The sequence below is a fragment of the Hemicordylus capensis genome, chromosome 3 (genome assembly GCF_027244095.1).
Source record: "Hemicordylus capensis ecotype Gifberg chromosome 3, rHemCap1.1.pri, whole genome shotgun sequence".
Classification (NCBI taxonomy): domain Eukaryota; kingdom Metazoa; phylum Chordata; class Lepidosauria; order Squamata; family Cordylidae; genus Hemicordylus; species Hemicordylus capensis.
In genome coordinates, this window is record NC_069659.1 from 278,339,474 (window position 1) to 278,354,761 (window position 15,288).

Below are 15,288 nucleotides of genomic sequence, written 5' to 3' on the forward strand. Positions count from 1 at the left end.
CAAGGAGAACAAATGTGGCTCAAGGGAAGCTGGGGAAGGATTTAGCATCAGGTTGCATTTGTAAACTGTGCAAACCTCACCATGTCGGGATGGCAGAGTGTCCCCCTGGGAAATGAGTCAATAACAGTAAGGGGAAGGGTGACATTCCAGTACCAAGGAAGGAGAAAGGTTCTAACCCTCCAGAGGAGCTCCTTTCTAGCCTTCTGCCCAATAAATCACTCTTTGTAGCATCCAACAGTTCTCAAGACCTCTGGTCAAATTGTGAAACTCAATCAACTTATTTTTTAAGAACCCATTTTCTATTACTTTGCAAAAAATCAAGAGTGGCGAAATGCATGAAAATGGGGGTTGAGGAACCGGATCCTTAGAAATGAGATTCAAATTAAATCTACTTCTTTCGCCAGTTTAGAGTGCTTCCCTGAGGCTGCCAAATCTGGGCTGAGGAAAGGTGGTTTGACTGTCACTTTTCCATCATCTGAAGGAACTGCAACATTAAAATGCAGATAACACGACAATGGCTTCTGTCACTCTTTCCAATCCAACTGCTCATATCAATAATCTAGTCAAAAGAGGTTTTTGTCATCTTGGGTCTATCTGATTTCAATTTTAGCAACAACAACAAAAAATCCAATGTCAAAAATGTGCAATTCTTATTTCACAGTTTCATCACATTCAGGGCAAAATTTCATTGCAATCTTTCTGCTTTTAAAGGTTTTCGATTTTGTTAACAGACACAAAATAAAAGTGTGCCTGCATAGCAGTTTCTCATACTACACGTAAAAAATATGTCAGTTTTATACTACCATGACACTATAATCCTAGGTGGGATATTGAAAATTCTGCTAGATATCCCTAGCTTTCCTGCACACAACTAAAGTCCTTAGGGTTCCAATTCCTATTTACAGGGCTGCCCCTAAAGGGGTGTGGGGCTGGGGGAGAATCAACATGTGAGGGTCTCTTTAACATTTCAATATAATATACATAATATAATAGGAAGTGTGCACATGCATGCATTTAGAGTGGGTCATGAGAGCGGGGCTGGGGGTGATTGCCACATCCAAAGGACAGGCTTGCCTGTTTTTATCAATAATATAAATAGGCTGTAAATTTTGCACTAATGTGGGGAGTGAGGAAGGTTGGTGATTTCCTGGGACAGCCCTTATTCATTCCTGAAACAAGCAGTCGGGACTTCAGAGCATATGATGGCTTCACCAATGATGTTCATACAGTCATGAATCTAGGTTTAATGGGGTTTACCAACATTGATTGTGTGAACCCATGCCAAGGTAAGAATCTCAGGTCATACATCACCTTGGCATGGGTTGATAATGTTGGTAACCCACATTAAACCTAGATTCAAATGACCGTGTGAGCAGGCCTATCATCTCTCCAACCTCTATGCAAATGGGCTGCACATGCCATTATTTTTGCACAGCTGCCATGTGTATACTTTTGTACTAGCATTGATATTGGATGGAGCAATACATTGCAAATAACTTTATAAACATGGGTAAAATCATTCCCAAATTCTACTGACCAGGGGAAATGCAGGCACTGTTACATATTAAGATGGCTACAGAAAACAAATAGGTTAGACTGGTATTTTCCACCAATGTGTCAAATGTGGAAGTAACGCATGCATGTACAAACATGTTTAAATGCTCATATACGCATGCCTGGCCCAATCAGTTTTCCTTATTATGGCTACAAATATGTATTTGCTGCTTTTCAAAAAATCTTCTCAAAGTGCTTGGTTTATAGTTGCTCCCTCCCTTGTGATACAAAGCAATTATATGTTGGTCTAACTAAGCTTTATTGAGAAACACCATTTTTGTCTCCTTCTCTTTTCCCTCCCTTTCGTTCCTAACTCCATGCCCCACACTCTCTACAGGACCTCCACTGGGACAACATTCTAATTAACAAAACATGAAGGATTGCTAAATAGAATACAGCATACCCCTCCCCTTCATAACAACCAGAATTGAATTGATTTAAAATTTGGTGATAAAATCTTGAAGGCTTTTGTGTGGTCTCCTGTCACACACACTTCTCCTAATTCTTGGGGTCTTTGGCACAGGAGCTGTTAGTTAGTTGTTTTCTGGTACAAACGAATGCCCATCACTTTCAGCAGGCCCATCCATGAGGTCCAAAATGGAGGTAAGATCAAATTCCTCTACAGGTTATCTCTTGAGATCAGCCTCCCTTCCCTCTTTTCTCATAATATGCATGCTTGAAAGCCTCGAACTGTTCCATTTCTTTCCATCATCCAACAGGACAGAATTTCCTCAGATTTCAATTATTTGTTTTGGTCCAGAATATTGGGAAAATCCCATTCTTACTTTATAAGGCAGCCATACTTGAACAAATTTCCCCACCTAAAATCCTCACTGTTTTCCTTGTTTCTGATCCATATACAATTTATACTTTTTGTTGCTTCTCCCTTCCCTGATCATGAATCTCTGCATCCTTAGGGTGAGATGGCATGGAAAGCCCTATCAGTTGTTGCCATTAGGTAAGTTTGGTGGTAGCCTTGTGTCCTTTCAGTAGTTCAAAAGATGATTTTCCTGTAGTACAATGAAGCAGGGGTTGAGCCACCATTGGGCCAATGGGTTCAAAGAACTTGGGCTTCACCCAATCAGGGGCCACATCTCATGGCCCCGACACACACACCCGGTCTGACATCAGACACGGGGGTGTTGGTTTAACTCCCGAATGGGGGCTACGTGGCCCCTTTGGGAGCTATATTGAGGCTGGTGTTGCATTCGTGCAGCCGCGCAGCCCCTTCAGGAGTTAAAAGGCTGGCACTGCGAAAGTAGCGCCAGTTTTAGTTTAGCTCCCAAAGGGGCCATGCGGTTGAACTCCAACTCCAACTCCCAAACGGAGCCTCAAGGCTCTGTTTGGGAGCCAGACCATGCCCCCCATCTGACGTCAGTCCTGGGGGCATGGCTAGCCCCCGTGTCTGATGTTATACCCGGGGGCGGAGTCAGCTGGGCCACCACTGCAGCCACACACAGGCCACCGGCGGTCAGGCTCCACACCTGGAATTAGGAGTCATTTGATAAGCAAACAGAAGTTCACTGATTGCCTCCTTGCAGGGTTGTTGTTGCATAGAAGCCAGTTGTAAATTTTCTTTCACTAATCTCTTCATTCTTTCCACTAAGCCCTTCCCTCAAGGATGGTACAAGGAAATAGTATTGTGTTTTACCCCATGGTTATGCAAATATTACTCCATTTCAAATGAGGTATGCTGTGTCCCATTATTAGTCACTAGTTCTTTAGGAAAACCTTCTCTTGCAAAAATTGCGGCTATGAACTGGATCACTTAGTTTGCAGTAATGTAGTAAGCAAATGAAACTTTTGGCAACTTGGCAGGGGCATAAGTTCCATTGGACAAGGGGAGAGAAATGTCTCTAGGCCCACAGGGCCTGGAGGGCCCCCCAAGGCCACTTAGCCAGTCCCCCTTGCCTTGCCTGCTGGCCCCCTCTCCTGATATCCCTCCTGCTCTGACCAGGGGAGTGAAGCAGCCTGCAAGCTGCTGCAGCCCCTTCAGTCTCCACCTCTCAGCTGTTCGGTGGGTGGGTGGGTGAGGCTTCCAAAGAGGCCTCTGTGCAGGCCTCGCTGAAGCCTGAACTTGAGTGCCGGCAGGCAGGCAGCAAGGAAGGAGGGAAGGAAGGAAGGAGGGTGGCCAATGCTAGCTGCCCTTGCCCACCACAGCTCTGCCCAGCTTTTGACTCCTCAGGCTTAGTAATGGAGGTAGGATGTGCTTTCCTTTTTGTGGTTATTCCCCCCTCTCTGAATATTTAGGGATTGCTTGCCATCGAGCTTTAATGGGGGGGGGGGTGTTGGGCAGATTGAAATGATTCTGAATATTTAATTCAGAGATTGAGGAATTTGCTGGTTTAAATTTTTTTTTAATAAAAAGAAAACGATTTTTTTTAAGTAGTTCCACCCCGATTTGGAAGAATCTGCCCTTTGCCTTCATAAAAAAACAACCCAATTTCAGCCCCAGCCTTTATTTAGATCACCTGGAATGACTGGGCATAGGGCTTTGGTTTTGAGTAGAGAGATATGGGAGGAATATGTATATTTAAATTGAAGTGGATTGGACAAATTGTTGGTTTTTAATATTTTTTAAATTAAAAAAACCATCAAAAAAGTCCTGTAAGTGGCTTGTTTGGTGACAAAAAATTACAAAATCATTTAGGTTTCAGTGAAAATGTGGTTAGATTTTCTGCATGAGGCTGCAATTCTCTACACAATTACCTGGAAGCAAACTGTACTGGATTTGTTAGGATTTCTGAGAAAACATACATAAGATCACATTGCATTGTTGAAAGTCTCCTTTGTTAATCAGTATTGAGGGTACCATTTTAAAATCTCATCTCCAGGCCCACTCCAACCTTGCTATGCCCCTGCCACCAGGAATAGTAATCCACCATCACTATAACAAATCTTTGGTTTGTGGGTTGGTTATCAAATTGCCCCATTATATCTCGGGCAAGTTTTCCCCAGGGACCATTTGGATATTCTTCTGGAGCAAAGTGGGTGGTAAAGGTTTTCTGTGATCTGTCACATACAGCACAAGCCATGCAATCATTAGCCTGATTACATTTTTCAATGTGTTGGTTCAAACCTGGCCACCAGAAACTTTCTCTGATTCTCCTTTTAGTCAAGCTCATTCCCTTGACTAAAAAGGTGACCTTTTTGGACAAAGCCATGCAATGCCTTTATCAAAGTCATTTATCAAAACAACCAGAATCAAACCAGAATCGACCCAGAAACAACCTTTATCAAAATTATCAAAAGGTAATTTTGATCACCTTTGCTTGTAAGCAGGTAGGTACCACTAAATGATCAGTCCTCAGCACCAGCTCATTGGTTAATGATAGCTCACTCACTACCTGCCGTATGGTTGAAGATGCTCAGGTACCTTGCTTTTGCATGGCCATCCATTAGTTATGTAAAGTTTAAGTTCAGTAAGCACTTGATCAGCACCGAGGACCACTTTCCATTCAGAAGATGTGAATCTCCAGTTGTATTCTGAAGACCTGGAATATATTCTATCTAGAAATCAAAGTCCATCAATCTGGTGAGCCATTTGGCTATTCTCGGGGTCGCTTGACTTGATCCTCGAGTAGCAAATAAAGCAGATAGGGGTTTATGGTCTGACCATAGAGCTGATTTTCTACCCCACAATTAAATCCTAAAGTGCCTCACCATCCAGAAACATGCTACAGCTTCTTTTTCAATGAGATAATACATCTTCTCTGATGCAGTAAGCTCTCTGGAAGCTTTTAATTTCTGTAATTAAACTGTAATGCAACTGTAATTTCCTGTCCCCTTTTTGCTAGGTCAAGACAACACCCAAACCATATTCATAAGCATTAATGGTTACAATAGTGTACCTGATGGTGTCAGTAGAAGTGAGAGCAGGGTGGAAGATACATCCCAGTTAAACGCTACATTCATGGTTTTTTAAAAGATGCAATGGAGTAACCTTTGAGGCAAATTGTCTAACAAAAATGAGTAATACTCATGGAGTCCTAAAAATGATCAAAGTTCATCCTTGTTGTGTGGCTCTGGTGCTTTCACCAAGACTGTTTTGGGATGTACATCACTCTGAGATATTTTGTATCCCAAGTATGTTACTGAATGCCTGCAAAACTGATATTTCTCTGCAGAGATAATAAGACTGTGTTGTTGGAGTTTTCTTAAGACTTCTGCAGGTTTAGCATCAGACTTGTCTTAGTTTTGCCAAACTCTAAAATGTCATCTGGAAAGTAAGTGATGCCATCCAGAGTTCCAAAAATTGCATGCATCATACGGAAATATGGAAGCTGCAGAGGCTAATCCAAACAGCAGTCTTTTGTATTGAACAAGAACCTCTGGGGTAATGAAGGCTGTGTATTTGCGAGAACCTTTGAGCCAAGGAATTTGATGATAGGCCAAAGACAAGTCCAAAGTTATGAACACGGAGGCCTCTTTCAGAGTAAGCAGCATTTCATTGATATTGGTTAATGGATGACAATCCACTACCATGTTGGAGTTCACATTCTTAAATCTTCGCACCTTCAAACTGTACCATTTTATTTCCACACAAGAACAATGAGAGAGACCCATTTTGGTGAATCAACAGATTCTATGATGTCAATTATGCTGTAGTCTTCAAAGCTTCTCTTTACGTGGTTGGAGCAATGCTATGGGTACGTTCCTAACTCTGTGTTGTACAGGTATTGTATTTGCCTTCATCTGAATTTGATATTTGAAATATATGGCAGTGCCAGGAATATCAGCAAAAACATATGAGAAAGCAGCATTCCTATCAGCATTAGGGGAACCTCCATATCCCCATGGGCAGATGTCTGAAGGCTGCAGGTACAGATCTGATGTAGTAATGCATTTCTTGTATAGCAGATGCAAAATGATAGTGTACAGAGAACCAGAATCAGCCAGAATCTGCACTTCATGGCCAAATTGGCCATTAAGTTTTATTTGATAATATGGAGAAGCAAGCACTGAGTTTGTAACTCTTAAAGTGCTGTCCATAAATGGTTCATCTGCCTTATCCTTATCATAGTGAATCAGTAATGGAGTAGACAGCAGACTTGCAAACCTTAGCAAAGTATCTCCTCTTCTTGCACCTTTCACAAGTGACCTTGACCGTCCATGCAGGACAGTGAGCAAAATCTGCTTTGTGGGCAGAGTCTCCATATCGTTAGCCGAGGTAGCTCTCCTTTTCTTGTGCTGCCACTTTCTGGGGCAGTGCCATATGAGAAGGTTTGGCTTGGAAGAATTTAGACAGAACATACTGGGTTTCAGAGGTGAGTTTTGGGGTACCAGAGAGAGTGACTTGGCACAGTGAAGAGCATTTTCCACCCTCTAGCCATCTCTTTAACTTTATCCAAAGGTACCTTTCTACTCCAGTAGCAGTTTTTCATGCAGTTTGGAGCAGTTTGTTTTCTTAATAATCTGATCCCTGATCATTTCATCAGTAAAGCTGGCAGACTCACAGGTCACACTTAAGGCACACAATGCTGTGACACACTGATCAATAGATCCACCAGGTAGTTGGGATCTAGAATAGACCTTATAACATTGAGCAATCTCCTTCAAAGTAGGATTGAAATGACCAATCTAAGGCTTGAGCATCATCATCAAGGGTTGACATCCCCTTGGTAGAAACGGGCAATTGAATATATATTCTTTGGCCTTCTTTCAGGGTCCAGGCAGTGAAGCCATCTAGCATTTTGCTTTGCTGGAGTAAAATCAGTATTCTCTACAGTGGTCTGTACAGTGAGGTAATTGCAGAAATAAGACCTCCATTGTTTCTGGGGAAGAGCAGGTTCTCTTGGGGTGGACAAGAAAAAAGGTGGTGGTGGGATCTGAGCCATGCTGCAGTGGGCATCCAGTGAACCATAGAGTCCAGGGTTGATAAGGAAAAAGTACCTTCAGAGTTGTGCAGGCCAGGAAACTGGAGAAATAATCAGCAGCAGCAATAGAAGAATCCAGCAGTTCAGGAGGCCCAGAAATGCAATGAAATGAAGATTCAGGAACCTTCACAAGCTTTGTAGTCTGACACGCATAGCTGGTTTAAAATCTTGTTGCCAATTTTTTAATAGTTGCTTCTCTTGTAAATACAAAACAATGTTATGTTTGTTTAACTAAGCTTTATTCAGAAATAACTCCATTTTATCTCCTTCTCCTTTCCCTCCCTTTCCTTTCTGACTCTACTCCACACATTCTCTACAGGATCCCCACTGGGACAAACTTCTAATTAACAAAACATAAAGGACTGCTAGACAGAATACAACAGTGCTCTACAAAGAAAAATAAATACAAAATAAAGAAGATTGTGCCCTGTCCCCAAAGGGCTCACAATCTAAAAAGAAACATAAGAGAAACATGAGCAACAGCCTCTGCAGGGATGCTCTGCTGAGGCTGGAAAGGGCAGTTGCTCATCCCCTGCTAATTATAACAGAATAACCACTTTAAAAGGTGCCTCTTTGCTCCAACAGCAGGATTGCTGTATAAACATGGATGTATAAACATGGCTGTTTAAAGAGCATGTACACATGCATTATTTTCTACTCTTGATGCATTTGCTGTGGGAAATATCAGTGTTTTCTGCAGCAGCCATAACACTCAGTGGATTGATCAGTGACTCCAAATTCAGCCCAAGGACAGCAGTGAGTCTACAATGAGTCTACTGCAAAATATCTTCTTGCAATTTATGGTGCTTCAGAGATCTGTCTGCACTGAAGAGAACAGGTTAGCTTCCAAAAACATTCATATTCTATCTATAGCAACAGTAAGGAGATGGGCTGGATGGTCATGGTCAATAAACAACAACAATATCTGAAGGAGAAATCCAATGGAGGATGGGTTCTAGGGACGTGCAAAAAATTTTGGACACAGATCGATCTGTGCCCGAAACGAGCAATTTTGGGTGATTCGGGTCTGAACCGAATCACCCCCGATGTCCCCCAATATTTTTCGGGGCTGAGCCGAATCACCCCTGATTTGTGCCTGAAAAATTCGGGTGATTCGGGATGATGTCTCTTTGAATTTCCCACCTTTTTGCCTCCATTGATTAGAATGCAAAAAGGTCTGATATGATGTCAGCTTGAATTTTGGGTCCCAGGGGCAAAATAGTGGGGTGGGGTAGTAGTGCCTAATGGATGGAGGCTACCACCCAAATTTCAGGGGAATTGGGCAAAGGGCTGATTTTTGGGAATTTTTTTGAAGTTTTAGTGTCTTTGGGGCAGTTTGGTGACATAGCATGGGATCTGGGCAAAAAGAGTGCAGTGGGATGGTAGTGCCTAGTGGGTGGAGTCTACCACCCCAATTTCAGAGTGATTGGGCAGAGGACTGATTTTGGGGGAATTGTTGAAGTTTACGCATCTTTAAGGTTTTTCCCCATAGAGAAGCATTGAGGTGTCAGCAAATGGATAGCTTCACGCGGGGGGCAAAGGGGTGGCCTAGAGCAGTGTGGGGTTGGTGGTAGTGCCAGGTAGGGTCAAGGAAGCGACCTGAATTTTTTCAAAGGATTTGGGCAGAGGGCTGATTTTTGGGGAATTGTTAAAGTTTATGTGTCTTTAAGGTTTTTCCTCATAGGATATACATGGAGCTTTCAGCAGCCCCATAAGTGCACTTGGGGGGTGCTGGGGTGGCCCAGAGCGAGTGGTAGTGTAGTGCACATAGGGTGCCAACCACCCCCATGGGTTTCTAACCCATGGGGTACAGGGTTCAGTTGTTTCAGAGGTATTCTGAGTGTGGATTCTATGATAGCAAATTAGAGTGGATTCATGGTGTTTCATTAAAAATCTCATTAGCTATCATAGAATCCACACTCAGAACGGCGGTGATTCGGTTCGGGTCCCAAACCGAATCACCGAAAACCCGAATTGCACAGCCCTAATGGGTTCCATAGGAAAGCATGAGATAGAGTCTTCCATTGAAATAACACAGTATCTTTTAACCTACTGACCTTAATTGCTTTGCTCTGAACTCTGAGTTCGGTTCAGAGCAATAAAGCAATTAAGGTCAGTACAACAATAACTCCTATCAAATTGGGGGTGCCTGGGGGGAGTTGAGGCTAGCCCTGATGTACCCCCAGACCCACTTTGGGGTACCCTGGCACCCCCCCAAAGGGGGGGATGGGGAATCCTCAAATCCCCATTATTCCCTATGGGAGGAATAGAAAAATTGAAAAGAAAAATTCATCAATAATTACAGGAGTCTCTGGTTGCCTTGGTGTTTGGTGGGTGGTAGGCACCCTTGGGTGCCTACCACCTACCCCACTTTTGAGCCCCTAGGTGCTCTACAAAGGGTATAATGGGCCAGTGAGTCCTCATTACTACCCACCCCACCTCTGTGCTCCTAGGTGCTCTACATAGTGTATAATGGGCTGGTTTGAGGTCCCATTATACCCTATAAGAAAAATATTTTTATTTGTTTGTTTGTTTGTTTGTTTGTTTGTTTGTTTGATTTGTAAACCGCCCTTCCAAAATGTCTCAGGGTGGTTTACAATTAATTTAAAAAATCAAAAATTCATTAAAAATCATAAGCGTGTCCGATTGCTTTGGGATTTGTGTGGTAGTTGGCACCCATGGGTGCCTACCGCCCAACCCAATTTTGGAGGCTCAAACCAGTTCAAACTGGTTCATATAGAACCAGGTTCTGTTTGGTTCTAACTCGGACTGGCATTGCCAGTTCAGTGCCCTGTTTGGTATAAGTTCAAACCTTTGAACGGAACCAATTTGAATTAGAACCAGTTTGAATTCAAACCTGTTTGCACATCTCTATGGCAGGGCTGAAGAGGGTCAGGTAGAATCGGGGACCCCTCAAAGCACAGGCCTAGAGTGTATCTAGAAAGCTATCTAGTAAGGTAAAATGTGCCATCAAGTTGGTGTCGACTTCTGGCAACCACAGAGCCATATCATTATCTTTGGTAGAATATAGGAGAGGTTTACCATTGCCATCTCCCACGCAGTTTGAGATGATGCCTTTCAGCATCTTCCTATATCACTGCTGCCCAACATAGATGTTTCCCATAGTGTGGGAAACATACCAGCGGGGATTCGAATCGGCAACCTTTGGCTTGCTAGTAAAGTCATTTCCCTGCTGCGCCATTAGGTGGCTAGTAGAAAGCTATCTAGCAGGACTATATTGTGGTTTTGTATTGATGTCCTTGTTCCATTTTCTTAGTTACCAAAGACTTTCCATCTCCTGCTGTTCCAATTCAGTGCCTTCACTGGTACAAAACTGTCTAAACGATGTTTACCTAAGGAAAGGCCTAGAGGCAACTTTTAATAATGCATTTGTATTGATAACATCTTGGGGGAAAACAAATATGAAGAAAAGAATAGAAAAAGAAACAGAAATATAGTCTCCCTATGAAATAGGATTTTTGAGCCTACATGCCAACCCTCTGACCCTCTACCTACTACCAGTCTCAACCACAGATAGCAGGGAGCCCAGGAAGATGCTGTACCCTCTCGCATTCTGTTGTCAAAAGAATTTGCTAATATTGCAGATTAGAAGAGATGTATGTCTCCCACAGCTAACTGTGTTTCTTAATTGACAACTTGCGCCCATGCTGGCTGCTTGAGACTACAGGAGTACAAAGGCTGAAGGAATGTTCAAGATATGTTAAAATACGCATCCAGTTTACTTAGAGCAGGCCTGCTCAACTTAGGCCCTCCAGCTGTTTTTGAACCACTACTCCTATAATCTCAAGCCACAGTGGCCCATAGCCAGGGATTATGGGAACTGTAGACCAACATCTGCAGGAGGGCTGAAGTTGAGCAGCCCTGACCTAGAGCCTCTTAGTTCCTGCCATGCAGTTATAGCAGGCTTGTATAACTTGTGTCCCCTAAGGAAATGTGGCAGCCAACATGAACTCCATAAACCTATTTTACTGGCTGCCCAGAATAATAAAAAACAGGGCAGTGTCAAACACCTGAACTGCAATAGTCTGGGAGGCTATGGCCAGCTTGGAAAGTCCCCAGTTCCATGGGCCAGTAGCTTGTACATGCTTACTCAGCAATGACCCTTTGCGTCATATAAAGAGCAAAAGTACCATTACTTGAGTCTTTAATGTTCAGAAGAAGAAACAAACTTCATCTATTCAATAGTAGAGTGCATTCATTTGAAATGAATGACAAATCAAAACAAGACAGATCTATTGCCCATATAGCAGAGGATGTGAGGAAGTAAACACACCAAACAACAATATGGGAGGAAAGGCAACAACTGTATTAAATATTAAGACTGATGTGATCGCAGCAGGTAAATCTCCATTCCCCTCAATAGTGGAGGCCTACCTTAGGTCAGAGGTCAGACAACAGTGTCCGTCCCCAAATCTGTAATGGTAAACATGGGCCAGAGCAGTTGATCAGACCAGTAGGGTCTGGTCCCTTTTTGCCAATCCCCAAAGGGCTTGGGGCCCTTTCAAAGACCTCATGGCCCTGCAAGCCATTCAGCCTTTGAGGTGATGCCCTTGAAGCAGCGATGATCATCACCATCATGCCACAAAGTCTCAAGGGATCATTTCGAACATTTTTCTCAAAAACAGCCCAAGAGTACTCACCAAACCACCAACTCTACACTTACCTGCTGTCTGCATTGAGCTTGCTGTTTGTGCCATAATCCTTAGTAGGGGTGTGCAATTCAGGTTTTTGGTGATTCAGTTCAGGACCCGAACCGAATCACCCCCGATCTGTTCTGTGTCCGAATCTGGGCCACCCAAATCACCCCTGATTCGATTCGGATTAAATCCGAATCTGACTTGATTTGGGAAGGAAAAATGGGTCCCAGGGGCAAAATAGTGGGGTGGGGTGGTAGTGCCTAATGGATGGAGGCTACCACACAAATATCAGGGGAATTGGGCAAAGGGCTTATTTTGGGGAAAATTTTGAAGTTTTTGTGTCTTTGGGGCAGTTTGGGGACATAGAGTGGGATCTGGGGAAAAAGAGTGGGGTGGGATGGTAGTGCCTAATGGGTGAAGGCTACCACCCCAATTTCAGAGTGATGGGGCAGAGGATTGATTTTTGGGGAATTGTTGAAGTGTATGCGCCTGTAAGGTTTTCCCCCATAGAGAAGCATTGAGGTGTCAGCAAATGGATAGCTTCACGCGGGGGGCAAAGGGGTGGCCTAGAGCAGTGTGGGGTTGGTGGTAGTGCCAGGTAGGGTCAAGGAAGCGACCTGAATTTTTTCAAAGGATTTGGGCAGAGGGCTGATTTTTGGGAAATTGTTAAATTTTACACATCTTTAAGGTTTTGCCCCATAGAGAAGCATTGAGGTGTCAGCAGCCCCATAAGTGCACTTGGGGGGTGCTGGGGTGGCACCCTATGTGCACTACACTACCACTCACTCTGGGCCACCCCATCACCCCCCAAGTGCACTTATGGGGCTGCTGACACCTCAATGCTTCTCTATGGGGAAAAACCTTAAAGACGCGTAAAATCTAACAATTCCCCAAATATCAGCCCTCTGCCCAAATCCTTTGGAAAAATTCAGGTAGCTTCCTTGACCCTACCTGGCACTACCACCAACCCCACACTGCTCTAGGCCACCCCTTTGCCCCCCGCGTGAAGCTATCCATTTGCTGACACCTCAATGCTTCTCTATGGGGAAAAACCTTAAAGACGCGTAAACTTCAACAATTCCCCCCAAATCAGTCCTCTGCCCCATCTCTCTGAAATTGGGGTGGTAGCCTCCACCCATTAGGCACTACCATCCAACCCCACTCTTTTTCCCCAGATCCCCCAAACTGCTCCAAAGAAACTAAAACTTCAAAAATTCCCCCAAAATAAGCCCTTTGCCCAATTCCCCTGAAATTTGTGTGGTAGCCTCCAACCATTAAGCACTACCACCCCACCCCACTATTTTGCCCCTGGGTCCAAAAATTCAGGCTGACATCACTTCAGACCTTTTTGCATTCAAATCAATGGATGCAAAAAGGCGGGAAATTCAAAGAGATGTCATCCTGAATCACCCAAATTTTTCAGACCCGAAATTCGGGTGATTCGACTCGGCCCCGAAAAATATCGGGGGACATCGGGGGTGATTTGGTTCGGACCCGAATCACCCGAAATTGCTCGTTTCAGGCACAGATCGTTCTGTGCCCGAAATTTTTTGCACATCCCTAATACTTAGCTACAAAAATGGAAATAGGAGTGGGCAAAAATGCCTACTCTCGGCCCCTAAGAGGACAATCAGCAAAGCTCATTCTGTTTCCAGGGTGGGTGGGGGAGCCGCTTGGAGGAAGGCTGGTGTTGATGAGAAAGTGCTTCCCCCAACAGACCTGCAAGCCACACCCCCACTGAACTCCTAGCCAATTACTGCAGCCTTGTGCCTTCCCATAAGGTTGGATGAGATAAAACCACCACACTCTGCATAAAGCTGGGGTGTGGAGATATTTGTTTAATTCTGTTACAGGAAAGGAAAAGAATAAATTCCAGAGGCTTAAATATTTAAGAGAGCATCTTCTTCACCATGTACCCCATCAACTGGAGAGGTTCGTCTGCAATTGCCGCCAACTCGTCTGGTGGCTACTTGGGAACAGGCCTTCTCCATTGCTGCCCCTGGACTTTGGAATATGCTCCCTGTTGAAATAAGAGCCTCCTCATCTCTATGGGTGGCACAGAAATATGTTAATTAATTAATTAATTAATTAATTATTCATTCATTTCATTCTTCATTCATTTTTCCTTAGGAGTCAGAACTAGGTTTCAAGAAAGAGGAAGACAGCAGGGAAATGAAGCTGGATACTGTAAACTAAACAATATTCAGCCCAAACACATTTTAGAAAGTGTCCAACTTTATCATCAGTTTTGTTTTCACAAGAACTCTCCACTCAGAGTGGCAAGGGTGAAAAAGGATTTGTGAAAGTCATTCATTCATTCATTCATTCATTCATTTTTGCTTCAGTAAATTCTTTTCCTTTGAAGCCTGAGCATTTGCAAGTTCATCAGTTGGTCTGTTCTTTGTGTTTTACAAAAACAGTTCTCAGTCAGTCACCTCTCCCAGTTCCTTTAAGCATTTCCAATCAGTTCCACACTGTTTCCTTACATTTTTTATATTGCAATCTATCGTATTTAGAGTCCATAGTATATAGGTTACTACATGTGTGTGCTTACCTGTTCCTCAACTATCCTTCGAAAGCAGGAATATGGCTTTTGAATTGATTCACTTTCCTGTAAAGAAGTGCCATAATTCTACAGCTTAAAAAACACAGCTCTTACTCCTAGAAGTATTGTTAAGCCATTTATAACACAACAGGAAGATTGAGCCTCCATTCGGTGGGTAGCAGAGCCTGTGGAGAATTGTTGGAAGTCGCTTATGTCATGGGATTATTTCTCCAAGCAAGTTGCCTGGTGTACAAAGGCACATTTGTAACGTGAATGCAACAGGAACGTTCTAAATATATTCATAGTTCTTTTACCCTCAGGGCTTAGGTTTTGCACCAAAGCCAGTTTCAGAGACCTATTTCAAATGAAAGCTTTTACTCAATCTGCAATGCATTGTGATATCCAGCAGGTAGAACTCATTGAGGGAAATTGCTTCCTGGATTGATATATGATTCATTCAGTCACATCTCTGAGCTATTTAGGGGAAATTATCCATGGGATTGTATCATTAGTTTAAAAGCTTTTGCAATTGTTTTTTTTTTAATCCCTCTTCTGTCAGGATAATTTTGAGCCACATAAGGGTATTAGTTGGGAAAACATTTGAAAAGGCATCTCTCTGTTCCTATTGTTAGATTCCAAGCAATATTTTCCTCAT